Genomic DNA, 18291 nt, shown 5'->3' on the forward strand with positions numbered 1-18291 from the left:
GGCGCCTTAGCGTTTTGCCTCCATAAAAACGCAGCCGCCGCGGTCGGGTTCGACCAAATGACAAATTATTCCGGAGCCATCCACTACGGTACTTCTTCTTCTTCTTCTTCTCCTCAAGTAATATGGCACATACCCACGTGGGGGGGATTGGCCAAGGTATAGGGTAGAATGCCAATGAAGCATTTGCGCGGGGAAGGAAACGTCAGAAGACTGAATCAAGATAAAAAAAAATTGGGAAAAATAAAATGAATTCAAGAGGTATGAGTCATCCGGAATAGAATCAATACTACGGTACTTCTCCCTCTTTCTTCTTTCATTCCCACCTCGATAACTTCCGTGAAGGCGCGATTCGGGTGTCCACCGAGATGTGAGACAATCATGCGCCATTTCCTTTCCGCGAAAACCAATTATAAGATGTGTCACAGTGGAGGGCTCCGCAGTAATTTCGACCAGTAGGGAATCTTTAACGCGCACTGATATCACACACCACAAGGACGCCGTTTTGCGTTGCGCCTCCATTGAAACGCTCCCGTTACACGCTCGCGACAGCCGTGCTATATACAGGGTGCCCACGCTAAATTTACCCACACTTTAAAAATATGCCGCGGCACTCTTAAGACGACGCGACCAAATGCATGTTGTTGGCTATTGCATTGTGCAACTTACAATAATTTTTTTGTTTTGCTTAATTGGACTTCTTCGCCTATCTTCGTTGCTTGCGAAGTTGAATAAATAATCTCAACTAATTATGCAATTAAGCACAACACAAAAAAATTATTGTGAGTAGCTCCATGCAATGGCCAGCAACATGGTCGCGTCGCCTTATAGTGCCGCGACATATTTTTAAAGCCAGGCTAAAGTTAGCGTGGACACCCTGTATACCCATACGACCACGTGGCTATGACGTGTATCACATGGTCTTACGACACCCCTATCGGATGTCATCACGTGGCTTCACATCACCCCATCGAATGCTCTTAAGGTTAAAGGTCAACACAAAGATCACCCAATGTCGATGGTCAACTAAAAGTCATGGGTCAAGGTCAGGGGTCAAAGGTTCGACATCATAACTGTACCACATGTCGTCATGCACGGCTAACGTGGTTCGGCTGAAGCTCATTCAAGGTCATTCTCCGGCCTACGCTACGATTGCTTCAACTTAATGTCGTGAAGCTTTTGGCCTCAAAATCCAAGGAAAGCGCGCAGTGCGGCAGCGCACAGCTCAGGAGTACGACACATCCGCCCTCCTCCCCTAGAGGGCCCAATTTCGGGCCAGTTCGAGCGTGAAGCAGAAGCAATGCCAACACCCCCCGTGCTAGCGTGTTTCAGTCATCCCTTGTCATAGAAATCAATACGACCTTATTTTGCCGCCAACCACTATGAACCTAACTGAAGGAGGGATAGGCGCAATAGTCTAATTCGAGGCCGCTGGGAGGTTGTTTCGACCCCTGACAAGAACGACCGGAGAGAACTCGAATTTCGTCCCCACTTGTCCACCTAGGATTTAATGCTCAATGCTTACGTCACCGCTCTCCTCACCAGCACACAGCCGAAATCTCATATGGCCTACTTTCTTCTCTTTCTTTCTCCCTTGGCAACGGGGGTACCCCCCAATGTTGTGCCATGTCCCCTCTTCGTTTAAACATAACCCACTTCCCGCTGGCACGTGCTCGGCGCATTATCCCAGCTCTGTCTCGTACTTTCTACGCCGATGACATCACCCTCTGGGTGACCACCGGCAATCTTGGCGACATGGAGACCACTCTGCAGGCGGGTGTGTACGCAGTGGTGACTCCCGCCCGGGCTACCGGGTTGAGCTGCTTCCCGACCAAATCGGAGCTTTTGCTCCTTCTGCCTCGGGGGGTGGCCCCAATGTCGCCCTCCCCCTAACCGTCTACCTTGACGGCACACCCATTCCTCTCGTCTCTACCCTCCGCATTCCGGGACTATTCAGTCCAACGGCAAGCACACCACCCTCATCACTCGGCTCACAAACACTGTACACCAGACCATCCGCCTCATACGCCGCATTGCCAATCGCCACCACGGCATGCGCGAACACGACTTCCGCCGCCTGGTCGAGGCCTTTGTTCTAAGCCGCTTCATCTAGTATCTTCCGTATCCCTTCCTTTCTTGCATCGAGGAGGGCAGAGTCAACAGCCTCATTCGCCAGGCGTATAAGTCGGCCCTATCCCTTCCCACATCTAGCTCGACGGCTCGGCTACCGTCCATGGGCGTCCACAACTCCCTTACGGAGCTGACGAAGGCCCATCGCACGGCCCAGCTCCTCCGTTTCTCCTGCACCCGCCCGGGTCGCGCACTTCTCTCCACCCTTAAGCTCTCCCCTCTTATCCCCCTTCCCACCTCACTAACCATCCCTTCCCACGTGTCCTCCCTTCCAACCGTTCATCCCCTCCCAAAGAATACCCATCCTGAACACCACCCTTCCCGTAGAACAGCGCGAGGCCCCTCGATCTGGCGTGAGTACAGACGGAAACCTGCCGTGGGTTGCGTGGATGGCGCCCATATACCGCCGCTACCCAGCCCACACCTTTGCAGTCACTGACAGCTCTCTCCGACCCACTCTTACTGCCTCAGTCTATACTTCGACCTCTGTAGACGCCGAGCAGGCAGCTATTGCACTTGCTATCACGCAAACCTCCGCGGAATACATTTTCAGTGACTCCAAACCTGCGGTCTACAACTACGCGCGGTTGGACGGGTGGCACCCCCGGCCATCGGCATCTCCCGTTCTGGCACCGTCCCCTCTCGCTCAAACAAAATCATCAGGGTGCCCGCTCACGCGACCCATCCTGGCAACGAGGCGGCTAATTTCATCACTCGCGAATTGACTGGCCGAGCAAGCCCGCCCCCTCCGGGAATCGATAGGCGCGACGCGCTCCTCACGTACCATGATATTACCTTGCACTACCGCCTCTCTCGGCTCACCCTCGCAAAAGTGGGAATCAATCCAGACAGAGGGATTCAAACCAAAGTCGAAATTAGTAGGGAAAGCAGGAACGCCTTGGCAGCCCCCCGCCCCGTTGTCTAGAAACTTGCACCCAGATTTTAACGTAGAAGGAAGGGCCAAACGAGCCGAAGCTATAGCTCCACAGCAGAGGTTCGAAAATATGGAAGCGAAGGAAGTCGCCTATGTGGATGCGGCGAGTAGCAGAACGGGTTCGGCGGTAGCCTCAGTAGTCGATGGCCGAGGGGCGCCGGTATCCGCGGCAGCCATCCGAGGCCGCAACATATAGACTGCGGAGGAAGCTGCGATAGCGCTCGCTTGCGTAGGAACGGAAGCCAAGTTCATAGTTAGCGACAGCAAAATGCCATCCAAAATTTTTGAAAGGGGAGGATATCACTGGAAGAGGCCAAAATCCTCACTCAAAGAAAGCTGAATATGAAAATTCAGTTAATTTCGACAACCGCGCAAACTGCCGTTCCTGGTAAGGAGGCGGCTCACGAGCTAGCCCCAGCTCTCTACTTCCGGGTAACCGTCGAGCCGCCCCGCACACTGGGCATACGACGGCAGTCTGCAATATTATGGGGAAATTGGTTACCGTTACAAATTGGGACTTAGGCTGGTACCCCCGCCAGACCCAAAATTAAATAATAAAGAAGCTGCTGCGTGGAGGCGGCTACAAACCAATACATTTATGAGCCCGGTATGAGCTTACCACGTGTACCCAGAGCTGAGGTCGCATGATCGATGCACACACTGTGGGGGCGAGAGGGACCCTCCACTAGATAATTTGGGTGCGCCCACAATCTCCAGGGATGGGACAAAATATAGTGAGCAGAGAAGCCTGGGAGACCCTGCTGCGAAGCTCGGACCCTACCATCCAGCGACGCACCATCCATCTGGCGGAAGAGGCCGCAACGTGCCAAGGGCTGCCTGCCAGCCTCTAATCCGCGTTCTCACGACTCCTTGTCTTTCCAGGCCTGCGTGCCGGGGGCGGGGAGGGAGGCGCCTTTTTTCTGATGGAAATAAAATTTGTTTAAATGAATCAATCACTCTCTCGGTTCACTATCCCCCTCCGCACAAATCTCTTTAATAACAGCTCCAACACTTGTGCCGCCACCTTCAGGCCCACACCTTTTGTAGCGATAGCTACATTACGCGAGCACTTCGAGCCTTCAGCGTGGCACCCAATGAGCTGCGTGGCCGCCCTTGAGCTCCATGGCGGCGCCGTGGCTGGCCACGTGGTTGGTCACGTGGTTGATCACGTGATGCGAAGCAGCTGGCGGCGGCGCGGCTAGCCGGCGAAACAGAGTGGGGGAGCGGAGAGGGGCAGAGTGAATCCATGTCCAGGGACGAAGATGAAGAAGGAACTCCCAGCAAAACGGAGCGGCGTAAGACTGACTTTCAGCCTACGTTGAGGAGATGGCCAGGGCGATAGCCGCCTCCTCCGCGTGCTTCACCGTAGCAGTGGCCGCTGCAAGGGGGTTGCCCGAGTTGCCGACTATCCCTATCGCGAAAGGCACTTCCTGGTCAGTGCACTCCGCGACATCGACGTAGACTGTCTCCTGGAGCTTACAAGAGTTCTTGTGTAGTGCTTTTGCCCGCGCTTTTCAGACACTGCGCCATTTCCTTCCCCAAGAGAATAATAATAATAATAATAATAATAATAATAATAATAATAATAATTGGTTTTTGGAGAAAGGGAATGACCCAGTATCTGTCTCATATCGTTAGACACCTGAACCACGCCATAAGAGAAGTGATAAAAGAGGGAGTAAAAAAAGAAAGGAAGATAGAGGTGCCGTAGTGGAGGGCGCCGGAATAATTTCGGCCACCTGGGGATCTTTAACGTTCCCTAACACCGCGCTGCACAAGGGCGCCTTTGCGTTTGACCTCCATAATTTGAAAATTGGTTTTCGGTGAAAAGGGAGCCCCGCCGCGGTGGCTCAGTGGTTAGGGCGCTCGACTACTGATCCGGAGTTCCCGGGTTCTAACCCGACCGCGGCGGCTGCGTTTTTATGGAGGAAAAACGCTAAGGCGCCCGTGTGCTGTGCGATGTCAGTGCACGTTAAAGATCCCTAGGTGGTCGAAATTATTCCGGAGCCCTCCAATACGGCACCTCTCTCTTCCTTTCTTCTTTCACTCCTTCCTTTACCCTCCCCTTACGGCGCGGTTCAGGTTTCCAACGATATATGAGACAGATACTGCGCCATTTCCTTTCCCCCCAAAACCAATTATTATTATTAAAAGGGAAAAAGCGAAAAGAATTCATTAACTCTGGGAAGACGTTTTTTTTAATTGGTTTTTTGGGGAAAGGAAATGGCGCAGTAGGTCTCATATATCGTTGGACACCTGAACCGCGCCGTTAGGGAAGGGATAAGGAAGGGAGTGAAAGAAGAAAGGAAGAAGGAGGTGCCGTAGTGGAGGGCTCCGGAATAATTTCGACCACCTGGGGATCTTTAACGTGCACTGACATCGCACAGCACACGGGCGCCTTAGCGTTTTTCCTCCATAAAAACGCAGCCGCCGCGGCCGGGTTCGAAGAGACGTTTCTCTCAAAACCAATTTTCTATTTTCAACCCGGGTACATCGGGTCAACAGTAAAAGGGAAGGAACGAAAGTGCACGCGCTCCCCACAAGCATCCAATTAGAGATCTTTCGCTCTCTCATTTATCCTTTCCCTTACGGCGCGGTTAAGGTGTCCGCCGAGATAAGTGGACAGATACTGGGCAATTTCCTGTCCCAAAACCACTCCCCAATCCCCCAGGGGGCGCGGTGGGGCGTGCGTCAGAGAACCGGAGCGGAGAAAGTGGAGATAACGAGAATAGAAGGAGGAGGCGATCGCCGACTTGGAGCGTACCAGGCGGGGTGTCAGATACCAAATTATTGGATTGAACGGTTATCTGAAACTGAAAGGTTCACTAATTTTTTACTTCTCATTAAAAGTCGGCGCAACTACCGCAGAAGAAATGGTCCATACCTGCTGCCGGCCCTCTTTCAACCAAGAACGAAATATTCCCGCAATTTTGAACTCCAAACCCACTATACTTGTTCGTGTTCTGGGAGGTGGCGTAGTTCGTCATTTCTTACCCGGAGTAATTCTATAACTCTCAGACTACTCCATACCATGACTGAAGATTCTTTTGGTACCTCTTTAATTGGCTATATTTTTTTTCTGATCACAAGTACCGGCCTCTCTGACTCAAACCACTTCACGCAATTCATTGTATTTTGGCATGATCACACTCCATTCTCACTCTCCATTTTCCTTTCCTTACCCCTTTCTTCAGTGTCGAGTAGCAGGCCAGGATCACCTTACCGCCTTCCGACCCCTCCGTCTTTCCTTTCACTAAATTACTTCTCTCTCTCTTCCTTGATACAACATTGAATATAACAGCTTCGAAATGCGTCGATTGATAAGAAAATTAGCTGCGGTTCAGCTACTGCTCAACCTGGTTAGAGAGCAGAAGCTGTGGTACATCGGATAAGTAGACGCAGCTTGGCCTCTGTAACGTTGAGTGCGTTCCGCACATTGGATAGGCAACGCGCCCACCGTGCCAGGTCTGGGTTAAATCAATGGTTGATCGCGAGAGGTTGGTCACCCAATAAACGCTGCGGCCTATTGCTGCAGTGGCGCATGTCTGCCACAACGTTGCCAGCGCTAATGCATGCAGGCCACATCTCTCGCTATCTCACAAAAGGCCCCGCCGCGGTGGCTCAGTGGTTAGGGCGCTCGACTACTGATCCGGAGTTCCCGGGTTCGAACCCGACCGCGGCGGCTGCGTTTTTATGGAGGAAAAACGCTAAGGCGCCCGTGTGCTGTGCGATGTCAGTGCACGTTAAAGATCCCCAGGTGGTCGAAATTATTCCGGAGCCCTCCACTACGGACCTATTTGTTCCTCTCTTCTTTCACTCCCTCCTTTATCCCTTCCCTAACGGCGCGGTTCAGGTGTCCAACGATATATGAGACAGATACTGCGCCATTTCCTTTCCACCAAAAACCAATTATTATTAAAAGCCACGTACCCCAAAGTGCGATTGCGGCGTGCACTGAACCAGGGAGCCAGTTATGCGCCTTTCCTTTCCTCAAAATCATCGGCGTCGAGAACGTTGTCAAAGCTAACACCAATCAACACAAAGAACACCAATGGTCTATAGCTTCGGTGACGCGTGTCTGCTACAAGGTTCTAAGTGCCAACGCATGCAGCGCACATCTGACTACTGGCACGCAGCTTAAAGCGCAACTGAGGTGTCCACGTGATACCCTCATTGTTTCTTATAATAATTATAATTGGTTTTTGAGGAAAGGAAATGGCGCAGTATCTGTCTCATATATCTTTGGACACCTGAACCGCGCCGTAAGGGAAGGGATAAAGGAGGGAGTGAAAGAAGAAAGGAAGAAGAGGTGCCGTAGTGGAGGGCTCCGGAATAATTTCGACCACCTGGGGATCTTTAACGTGCGCTGCCATCGCACAGCACACGGGCGCCTTAGCGTTTTTCCTCCATAAAAACGCAGCCGCCGCGGTCGGGTTCGAACTCGGGAACTCCGGATCAGTAGTCGAACCTCATTGTTTCTTAAATTTGTATTTGAACTTTGACCCTGACTTGACCATGGGGTGTCTGGGGCAGCTTGTGGTAGGACACCGTAGTTATACATTGGCTTAGTCTTGGTGTGACCTCTGGTTCACTTGAAGATCAAAACCGCAAGGTCACCGGTCAGGAGCGGCGGCCAAGTTGACTAACTACGGGACGTCCCAGCGAGACCCCTCGTCGTCAGTCCTACACAAGTCGTACTCTGCAGCCACCGAAATCTCAACATACCTTACTCGTATGCTGTACTAGGGATCCTTCCCTACGCCGATGTGATCCTGCCCTGCACGTACTTAATGTATGCTGCTTCCCGAAACTGCAGCGAGCGACCTTCGCGGACCTCTTTAGCCGTGCGCTTAAAGAGGCGGGTCGCGACCCCTGCTGATTGTGGGCGACTACAGCGCCCCTAGCCAGCTATGGGGCTATCGTAACGAAGAAGTGCGCGGACGCATGCTGGCGCAGTTGGCGTCCACACTGGGCCTCACTCTCCACACCGACCCGGCATTTCCAACCCACGCAGACAAATATGTGACCCGAGCCACGTGCCCGGACCTCACCTTCACTCGCAACGTAAGACACGCAGACTGGATCTACACCGAGAAGACCCTCGGCAGCGACCACTGCATACTCAACACCGCCGTTTATACACGCACCCTAGAACGCCCCACCAGTGCCGCCACGCATGTGTGCATCCCCAATCGGACCACCTTTCGCCAAAATTTACCCGCCGCGATGGCTCAGTGGTTAGGGCACTCGGCTACTGATCCGGACTTCCCGCGGGTTCGAACCCGACCGCGGCGGCTGTGTTTTTATGAAAGCAAAATGCTAAGGCGCCCATGTGCTGTGCGATGTCACTGCACGTTAAATATCCCCAGGTGGTCGAAATTATTCCGGAGCCCTCCACTACAGCACCTCTTTCTTCCTTTCTTCTTTCACTCCCTCCTTCATCCCTTCCCTACGGCGCGGTTCAGGTGTCCGACGATATATGATACAGATACTGCGCCATTTCCTTTCCCCCAAAACTAATTATTATTATTTCGCCAAAATTTGCCATCCGACACCAACACGAACATCGCAAAGCAGGGCTACACGAACTGGTCCAGGCCAGTCGTATTGCACCTTCGCTCCCACCAGAAGCAGATACAGGTCACGTAGGTGGCCACGGACGTGGACAACCACCTCCTCCACCTCCGGGAAGAAACACAACGAGAAGCTCAAAGAGCGCATTGCAGACGTCACCCGGCAGGCAGCAGAGTACGCGGCCCTGCTTGTCGACTCCATCTTGGTGCATCGCTGCAACACGGAGCCGATGCAAATGTCGAGCCGCAACAAGTGGCGGCTCTTCCGAGCTTTCATCAACCCAATACAGACTCGCAAAGAAACGCAGAAGCACCTACAAAAAGCCATGCATACATTCCAAGGAAATACAACGCAGTTGGCACAAGCGCTCCGGTCGCTACCTGTGCGCAACTCAGGATGCCCGCAGATCGCCCTACTCCTACGCAGGCAGGGAAAACTCGGAACTGGACAAGCCTTTCCAGCTGCACGATCTGCAGGCCAGCCTGGTCAAAATGAAGAGGGGCACCGTCCGGGCCAGGACAAGGTCACCGTCAAACTTTTGGCGAACCTCACTGATTCGGCGTACCAGTGCCTTCTATAATATATAAATGTGTTATGGATGGGGGAACCCTCCTTCCCACTGAATGGAAGACGTCCCTCGTTACCTACATCCCGAAGGCAGGGAAACCGATCGATACAGACAACCTCGGCTCCATCTCTCTTTTTCTTTATTTCATTTTACTTTTTTATTTATTGAATTTGGAATATCTTTTAAATTCTTGATTTTCATTTCTGTGTTTCTTTAGTTTACATTACGACTGCTTTATTATAAGCGTGATATAAGATTTCTATGCTGTTGGGTAGTTTTCCACAACGAGTAGCATTCAGTTTTTGGCCTCGCGATTTTGTTGACGACGCGGACGACAAGAAAATTTCGTTGGAGGGTAGAGGTGTACAGCTGCACCGTAAAATTGATCAGGTGCTTGATGTTGAACCTGTGAAATATCATAAACTTCTTTATCCAAAAAAATGTAATATATATTAATGCTTTCATTCGCCTAGAGAGATCGTGTGTTACCTGGTTTGCTTTTATCTTTACGTCTCTCTCCACCCTCCTGTTTTACAAATATCTGCCCGAGTATACGACGGGCGTGCTGTCAAGTGGCAGGTGCGCTCTCGATGTCTCGGGTATCATCATTAATGTTGGCCTGGTCCCCCTTCTGCGCATCGAAGGCTTCCTTCTTTCCTGCTGCGTTCTTTTCCAGCAGGATCGTAGCCCTGTTCACACAGCACGCCTCGTGGGCACACTGTAGGAAGTGCTGGGCATCCGCACGCTGGAATGGCCACCAATAGGTGCATATCTGAACCCCATCGAAAACGTGTGGGGGCTGATCAAGGTGCAACTTGCTGGCCGGGATTTCCGCGTCGGCCGCAGCTGATCAACTGTGGACTGCCGTAAAACAAGAAGGGCAGACTCTTCGTGCTCGCCCCGACGTTGCGTCATTACTGATTCGATGCCTTGGCGAGCTGCTTGTGTAATTGCCGTCATTTGCAACTTCGCTAAGTATTAGCTGGATGTTGCGTTCAGATTGTTCAATTCTCACGGCAATAAAGAGTGTTGTGAGTACCAAACATTTTTAATGCCTATTTTACGCGGGCGTTCAAAGCGAGGTTCCACGGTGCCTTGAATTTTACGCCTCGATGTATTCCTCTCTGCCTAGTGATTCGCCAGTGAGTGGAAGCCGCGTGTGTCTTCCAACAGCATGCCGATACAGGCGCTGCATCGACGCGCCGAAAACGAAGGAGGAGGGGAGCAGTTCGCCCTCCTTTCCATTGAGAGAGTTTAGGCGCTTTGCGAAGCGCGCTCCCCTTCGGTGCTACCATCAGCTGCAGAGTAGCTGGACGCCGCACAAGGAATTTATCAAGTGTGATTAGCACCCGCACGAGAGCGAGGGTGAAGGTTGTCGTCGTCAGTCGGGGCACTCTCGCAGCGAGCGTGCGGCGCGAGATAGCAGCACCGCGGTGCGTCCCCGCAGCCACTCCCGCGCCCGGAGCCGAGGTCTCTCCACTTTTGCTCACGACTGCACCTCCAACACACCTTCACAGACGCCATGTTCGGATCTCGCCCACACAGATCCACACAGGATGTCCTGCTCCAACCTGACCCTGAAGTCCTGAACCCCATCAAGCAGCCCCCAAACGAATAAATTGGCTTCGCGCTCGACCAGAAATGAGCATTCGACAACGTAACTCACGTGGGTCATACACACTTGAGTCAAACCCACTGCGGCATCAATATCTTCAAGTATGTGAAACAATTTCTCACTGACAGACTGTTCTACATCCGAATACAAAACCAAGAACACGGACTTTTCCTCATCGGCAGGAGAAGGACACCCCAAGACGCGGTGCTGTCGTACTGTCCCCCTCTGCTATTCAACATTGCCATGATGCGCCTGCCTGCCCTGCTGGGTGCGGTCGAAGGGGTGCAGCAGGCGCTGTACGCCGACGACATCACTCTCTGGGCCATGCAACGGCGCCTGGGGGAGACCAACCAGGAAACGGCTGCCATCATAGTGGACCACTATGCACGCAACTGTGGACTGAAATGCTCCCCACAGAAATCGGAATTCGTGCATCTGCGCCCCTGCGCACATGCTCGACCTAATTCAGTATCTCCTTGAAATGCGGTCCAGCTCACGAATCCAAGGAAATCAGAGTCGGACTCTTCATACAAAACCAGTGACGCTGCGACACAACACTCGACAAGCTCCGGCAGGTGTTGGACCAGGGTGGGCCGCATGGTCCGCCGGGTTTCCAACAAGCGCGGTGGGTTACGATGAGAAGACGCCTTGCGGCTGGCGAAAGCATTCGCGACGAGTCTAATCTTGTATTCGACACCCTACCTCCACCTGCGGAAACAGGAAGGGCATGCCCTCGAGGTCAATCTATGCAAAATCATGAAACGGGCGCTAGGGCCTCCCGGTCCCGGTCTGTACCTCTACCAGCCACCTCATGGCGCTGGGCGGGGTGAACATCAGTCGAGAGCTTTGAGAGGACCATTTAGTCAACCAAAACAAGCGTCTTGCACTAGCCAGGTGCAGTCGCCGCCTCTTGGACCGGCTCCACATCAAATACGACTGTGACATTGAGGAAAGAGAGCGCCACAACCCTGGAGACGCGCCCTCTAGGTCCGACATCTTCCCCGCAAAATGTCCAGAGAAGACCGTAGCGGTCGTCGCCAGGCGCGCGCGGGAGCGTTGGCGCGATACTATGGTCCCCAAAAACGCATGTATTACGCGGACGTTGCTGGCCCACACCACGGGGGTGGGGGGGAGTACACGGCCGCAGTCGTACACAACACAGACACAGTTAACGGGCTCACTTTCAAAGCCTGCAGCGCAACACACGAGGAGGAGATTGTCATTGCTCTGGAACTCAGTAATCCTAAGTCGAAACAGATGATAACCGACTCTCGAGGGGCCTGTCGGAACTATTAGCTGGGATGGGCTCCCCCGCTTGCCTTGCGCATTCTGCAGCCTAGCTGGCAATAGGTAGGTCGAACTCCGCGTGGAATGATTTGAGCCCCCGGTCACCAGGGACTCCAGGGAGACGAACATGCCGAATCAGGCCACTCGCATACTCTCTCCCCGGGCTATCTCCCTGTTCTTGGAAATAGGGGCTTCACCTACTATTGTGAGGGGAAGGAGCCAGTAGGGCCCCAACACAATCGCCTCTCTGCCTACAGTTAAAGGTAAATAAATATTTTAATCACCACCGCCACCACCTTATAATTGGCTCCATGCATCACTCAAATTGAATTGACTTTAGATGCGCCGCAAATCAACCGCGTGCGCTAACTACCGCTGCATCACGCCAACTGCGCGTGCATCCCGGTCGGGGTCAAGCACGCAGTTAAAATTCCCGGCAATAAAGTACGGGTGGCTGTGAAACGGCGCTGAAGAACCGAAGAAGTCTGGTCTGAAGGTGGTCGGCCGGGGCATATGCACTGACAACGCGGATTGTGCGTTGACGATAATAAAAATCAAACGCGTTAACGCAACCACTCCCACACCAGGACTGTGAGGCGAACTAAAAGAGAAAAACCTTTCACAGAAAACCGGTCATCAGAAACGTTCTCATCCCGGCAAGCACAAAGGTTACATTCTTGCAGAAATAATAGATCAACTTTCTGTGTACTGGCGAAATGCACTACGTCACGCTGCTTATATGGGTTACGGAAGCCCTTAACATTGAGCGCAAGGAGGGTTAAGAAAGTGGGAATTCAAAGAAAGAACGTGATGAGAGCCATCTTGCCTGTCGGAGATTTCAGAAGTACGTACATACATTTTGTCGGAGGAGGAGGAGCCGCTGTCCGTGTCCGGTTCGTGATGCCCGGCTCGGGGCTTCTTGGCGGCTGGTATGGGTGACGAATCATCTGAGTCGCTTGGTGGACAATGGTTCCGTGGGGTACGCTGAGCGCGGGTCACCTGGCTTTTTAGGAGGTTATTGCCCTTAGCACGTGTGAGTCCGGGAACCTGGTGTTCGAGTCCCCGAGCAATGTGTCGTCCTTGCAGGACGACTCGACTCACTCTGCCCAAGATGCTCGCGGGGGTCGTCTCGTCCACGGCCGGGTGGCTGCCCGTCTTCCCCGGTTGCCGGCGAGGCAGCGGCGAGTTCCGCAGCGTAGAACTGTGAAGCAGACTGCTGCAGAGCGTTCGCTGGGTCAGAAGCAAGCTCGTTATCGCCTCTCCGGCAGCCCATGGCAGATGATGTCGCAGATAACGCAGCCGGCGCTTTGGCCGCGTGCGCTGGCTCGTCGACTGGCGTGACAGCGGAGCGTTCGTGCGATACATGCATGTTCTGTGCCTTGGAGCCCTCAGGGGACTCGAGGGTGAAGGGGGCAGCCGTGGCAGGACCACGAGCGCAGGCGCCTGTGGGCCATGCCTCCTCTATGCCGCCAAGTGGGCACAGCTCAGTGGCCAAGCGACGATCGCCACGATCACCGCGAGCGCTAACTTTCCTGTGGCCAACCAAGGCTTCGTGACGTCATCAGATGCAAGCTGTATAAAAGAACCACCACACCTAACTTCAATCAGTGGGCATGGCAAAGTGACCAGGCGACGATCGCTAACCTCTTCAAGCTGTATACCTCGTTAAGCTGCAAACCAACAGTGGTTAGTCCAGGCAGCCAGCCAGAATTTTCTGGGAAATAAATGAAATTCAACCATGCGTTTAGTTTTCGTCGCGCAGGTCAGTTACAGTCACTAATTTCGTAGTGACGATAGATGTTTAATTGCTCTTCCGTACACTCATAAATGTTTACAAATTGCATATGAGTGTTTCTGTTCCTGTAGACTTGTTCTGTGTGGTGACGTTGAGGAAAATCCGGTACCATCTGTCGATAAAACCCTTCAAACGCTAATTAACGGTCCACAGGCCATAAGAAGCGATATCGCTGACCTGAAGATTAGCCTTGAAACCACAGAAAAGAGGGCATCATGCATTCAAGTTATAGGTTGGCTAATCTCGAACAGAAATTGGAAACATTCATAACAGAAGCACCACCGATTCCGGTGTCCAAATGATCATCGCTAAAATACAAGCGACTCCGCGGGCAGAACACATCAAGTTACTTAGAAAACCGTAGCCAGAAATCTAACCTTATTGTTTTTGGCGTTGAAGGCAGTTCCGATTAATCGGATTTGTGCAGTAAGGTTGTGAAAAGATTTTTGAAGATGCATGTAGGAGCTGATGCTTCGGGGCGGTGCCCTTCAGGACGTGGACGCGGTGGTCATGGTGCACCCGAGTGCGGTGAACGACGTTGCGCCGCCGTTCATGGCTGTGGCCAAGGTGCGCGTGCGCTACTCGGGCAGGGCGTCGTACGTGGTGGGCGCCCCCGCGTGCGCCGTCAACGCCCTGGACGCCGCGATGGCAGGCTACACGTCCGCGGCCGCCATGCGCCAGCGCATGAGGTCCTCCTGGAAGGTGCGCACCCAGCGACAAGGCTCTAAGCCTTCTTGGAGAGGGACACCGACACGTAGTTCGACTAAATGGGCAAATTACCTTTTAATGACATTGAATCTGTAAATCTGTCTATAAAAGAGCTCGTGAACCGTTTAATGCTCAAGTTATAACCTAAGAAAGATTATTACTCGCACGTTATGCCAGCTAATATTCACTCATTCAAAAGGCAATATGAAAATTTGTTAGTCCAGCATAACTATGAGAAACCAGCAAGTCTTTTTCGAGCTGTGTGAAACGTCTCGAATCAACTGGAAGGCTCAAGAAGAGTAGATAATTTTAATCCTATAGCATTAGAAGCCTCACCTTAAAAAAATGTCATCGGTCATAAAAATCGCTCATTGGCAGTAGAGACTTGACGTCACCTCACCGGAAGTGACGTCGTCGTCGGCGCGGAATTCATTGCAACGGGAGGGCTGTCGACACACGTCTGCTCTCCACCATTGGCGAGAGGCAAGTGATGAGTACATGTTTCTATAGAGCAGACGACACAGACGCAATGCAGATACATCGAAACGTATAGTCGAAACGGGGCCAAGTGATTTTGTCGTCCGCCTCGGCTGCGGAGGTGGTCGGTTCGAATCCCACCGTTGGACACCCACCAATTGGGTACACGGGCGCCGACTTCGCGACCGTTTCTCTCAGGGGGCGCAGGCCTGGAAGAGGCTCCGCTGATTCCGCTACGCCCTGCGCCGATTACGAGTGGGGCTCTTGCGGTTGCGAACCCTCTCCGGGGGAGGGGGCAGCCTGGAAAGTATGCGCGTAAAGATGAAGAAGGAATGTTGCTGAAGATGAAGGAGCGGCGCTGAAGGCGCCAGGTCAGTTGCCACTTGCCAGTGGTGGTGACCAGACTATATCATACAGAGACCAGAGAATCATACAGAGTTGCGTATGACAGATTTCTTGTAAAGCAGCACAACGGCTTGAAGCCAAACTAGGAAAAGACAAGACACAGCGCTGAAGCTCCGGGAAGGGAACGTTGGACCTCTTGAATACAATACCGGCGCTGTTGCGATGAAACTTTAAAAGGTGTATGGCTTCCAGTCATTGCACTGTTTTCCAAGAACCATTTATGACCAACTCGGCTGCCAGTTCATGTTGCACTATGACATATGTTTCTAGGTATCTTCATTTCATCCGTGTGGCCACCTCTACATACCTTCGGGGAAACATCTAAACCCCTGCATAGATAACCCGAAGATATGTCTGGTTGTGTGCAGACGGATGTCTAGGGGCCGGGAAACACAGCCACGAAAGAATGATATAAAATTCGATGTAAAGGCACCAAGACCTTCTAACACAATCCCAGTGCAAGCACAGAACGTAATTAGGTGTCCCTGTGAAGTTTTCCTCCAGCCAATTTCTTCCTATTCTCTCGGCAAAAGCTGCCATAAAAATGAGGGAAAGAATTGTTGAACACTCACTGCAAGTCGATATTCATGCCCCTTTTTTTCGCACAGCTTCCTCTCACTGAAGCCAAACATTTTGACCGGAAAGCGCTGGCTACTGAGAGTATGTGACGTCAAACTTTGTATGCAAGCTCCGTGTGATTGCACGGCATGCTAACGGTATGTCGCGGACACGCGACATTAGAAGTTAGAGGGCAAGACAAACTACCGTAAGCACTACGCACCCCTAGCGATCATTATTTCTCGCCCCAAAACTAATAATTTTTTAGATGAGCGAGCTGATAAACTGCGCCTCGCAAATTGTGTCGGAAAAAGTCTAACTTGGGACTTAAATCATTTTTTAGAATGATGTGCCGATTACAAAGCACTGAGTGAAAGAGCATCAGAATACAAATATGAAAGGCCTCAGTGGTATTATCACCCTCGGCCCGCCAGATGTTGACTCGCGGATTTGTGACGTCATGCTCGATGTGGTGTGAAAACAAAGAATTCGTTCACCTACCGGCAATTTTGTCGGACAAAACGAAACAACATCCGTGACGAAAAAACGCTGAAGGATGAAACGGCCCTGAACGATCCAAATTATTCGACTGCACACAAGAAATGAAATCCTTCAGAGTTGTGGTTAAAATGTGACAAACATTTTACCTAGCCCTAGCGAGGAAGGCCTCTGTAATATCATCAATCACCACTGATCGGGTTATGAGCGAAAGAAACGTACTTGTCAGTTGAACCGGTAAGTGAACGTCGGACCTCTTGAATCTAATACCAGCTCTGTAGCGCGATGAAGCTTTAAAAGTTGAGTGGCCCGACCGGCGCTGCAGATCCACGGCGTCATCACCAACGGGGGCGTGGTGGCCAGCGTGGTTCCGGACGAAGCGGAGCTGTACTACTACTACCGGGCGCCCAACGCCATCGAGCTGGAGCAGCTGCGGCGACTGCTCGACAACTGCTTCCAGGGCGCTGCCGTCACTACGGGCTGCGCTCTGGACCTGGACTGGCAGGGAGGCTACGAACCTCTACTCAGCAACGCCCCGCTGGCCGACGCCTTCCGGAGGTACACGTGTTCCCTCCCGCACGGGACATAATGCTGTCCTCAAATGGTTAAATGGCACGCGGGCTGTGTGGGGCATCGAGACATGTGCTGGGGTCCTTTTCTGCACCCTCTCGTTCCTCTTGTGCATGCGTCTTCGCAGCTGCTTGAAAATAAAACTACGCAGAGACAAACGTGAGGAGGGGACAAACAGCGCTAGCGCCGTTTCGCTGACGACTTGGCATCTCAGCGCTGTTTAAACTTAGAGATATACAAGGGACCTTCTCGGGCGCCTTTGGGAGCACAAGGTAGCTTCCACAGTGTACGCTGGGGCAGGTGGTAACATCCAAGCGGGTTAGCAAAACAGCTAGGATTTTCCTCGCTTTCTAGTCCCAAAGACAGGGGCTGCTATGAAGTCGGTGCAAACTAGGTATAGTAGGTCCCCTAAGCGCAAACCCTGGTGTTCTCCTAATAGTCATAGAAATATTGCCCTACAGTGCCAGGTCTGTACGTCAGATAAGTGGAACGGCGGTGGGTGGACACATGGGCGCATGTGTAGTATGTAAGTACATGTAAGCCATGGAGTGTGGTGTGCAACTCAGGCTCTCAGTGTTCTTTACCCGGATACAGGGCGACAAGGCCGGGAGTTTTTCTTACCATGAGCTCGCCGCAACAGGCCCAAATCGGAACTGAAGTCATAATCACTGGTTTCCTTACCTTTGTTAGAATCGGATTAAAACTGCTGTAAACACTGTGACATACACATCATCTGTCTTTTGGGCGTGCCACCATGCCCCCCTCCAGCTCATTCGCTACAACTTAAACCGAAGCTGCCGAAGAAAATTTTTAACGCGACAGCGTTAAAGGCCCCATTTCGCAGAAAATCCGGCGTCGGCATTCTCAGCAATAAATAGGGTGGCGTCAGGTGACCCAGGCAGCCCCCCAGAGAAGCAACTTGGGCGATCAAGCTACATAGGTCATGTGACCTTGAGGTTAGGTGACCCAGGCAGCCACCCCCAGAGAAGCAACTTAGGCGATCAAGCCACATAGGCCACGTGTCCTTCAGGTCAGGTGACCCAGGCAGCCACCCCCAGAGAAGCAACTTAGGCGAAAAAGCTTTATACGTCACGTGACCTTCATGCCAGGTGACCCAGGCAGCCACCCTAGAGAAGCAACTTAGGCGACCAAGCTACATAGCTCATGAGACCTTG

The sequence above is a fragment of the Amblyomma americanum genome, chromosome 9 (genome assembly GCF_052857255.1).
Source record: "Amblyomma americanum isolate KBUSLIRL-KWMA chromosome 9, ASM5285725v1, whole genome shotgun sequence".
Classification (NCBI taxonomy): domain Eukaryota; kingdom Metazoa; phylum Arthropoda; class Arachnida; order Ixodida; family Ixodidae; genus Amblyomma; species Amblyomma americanum.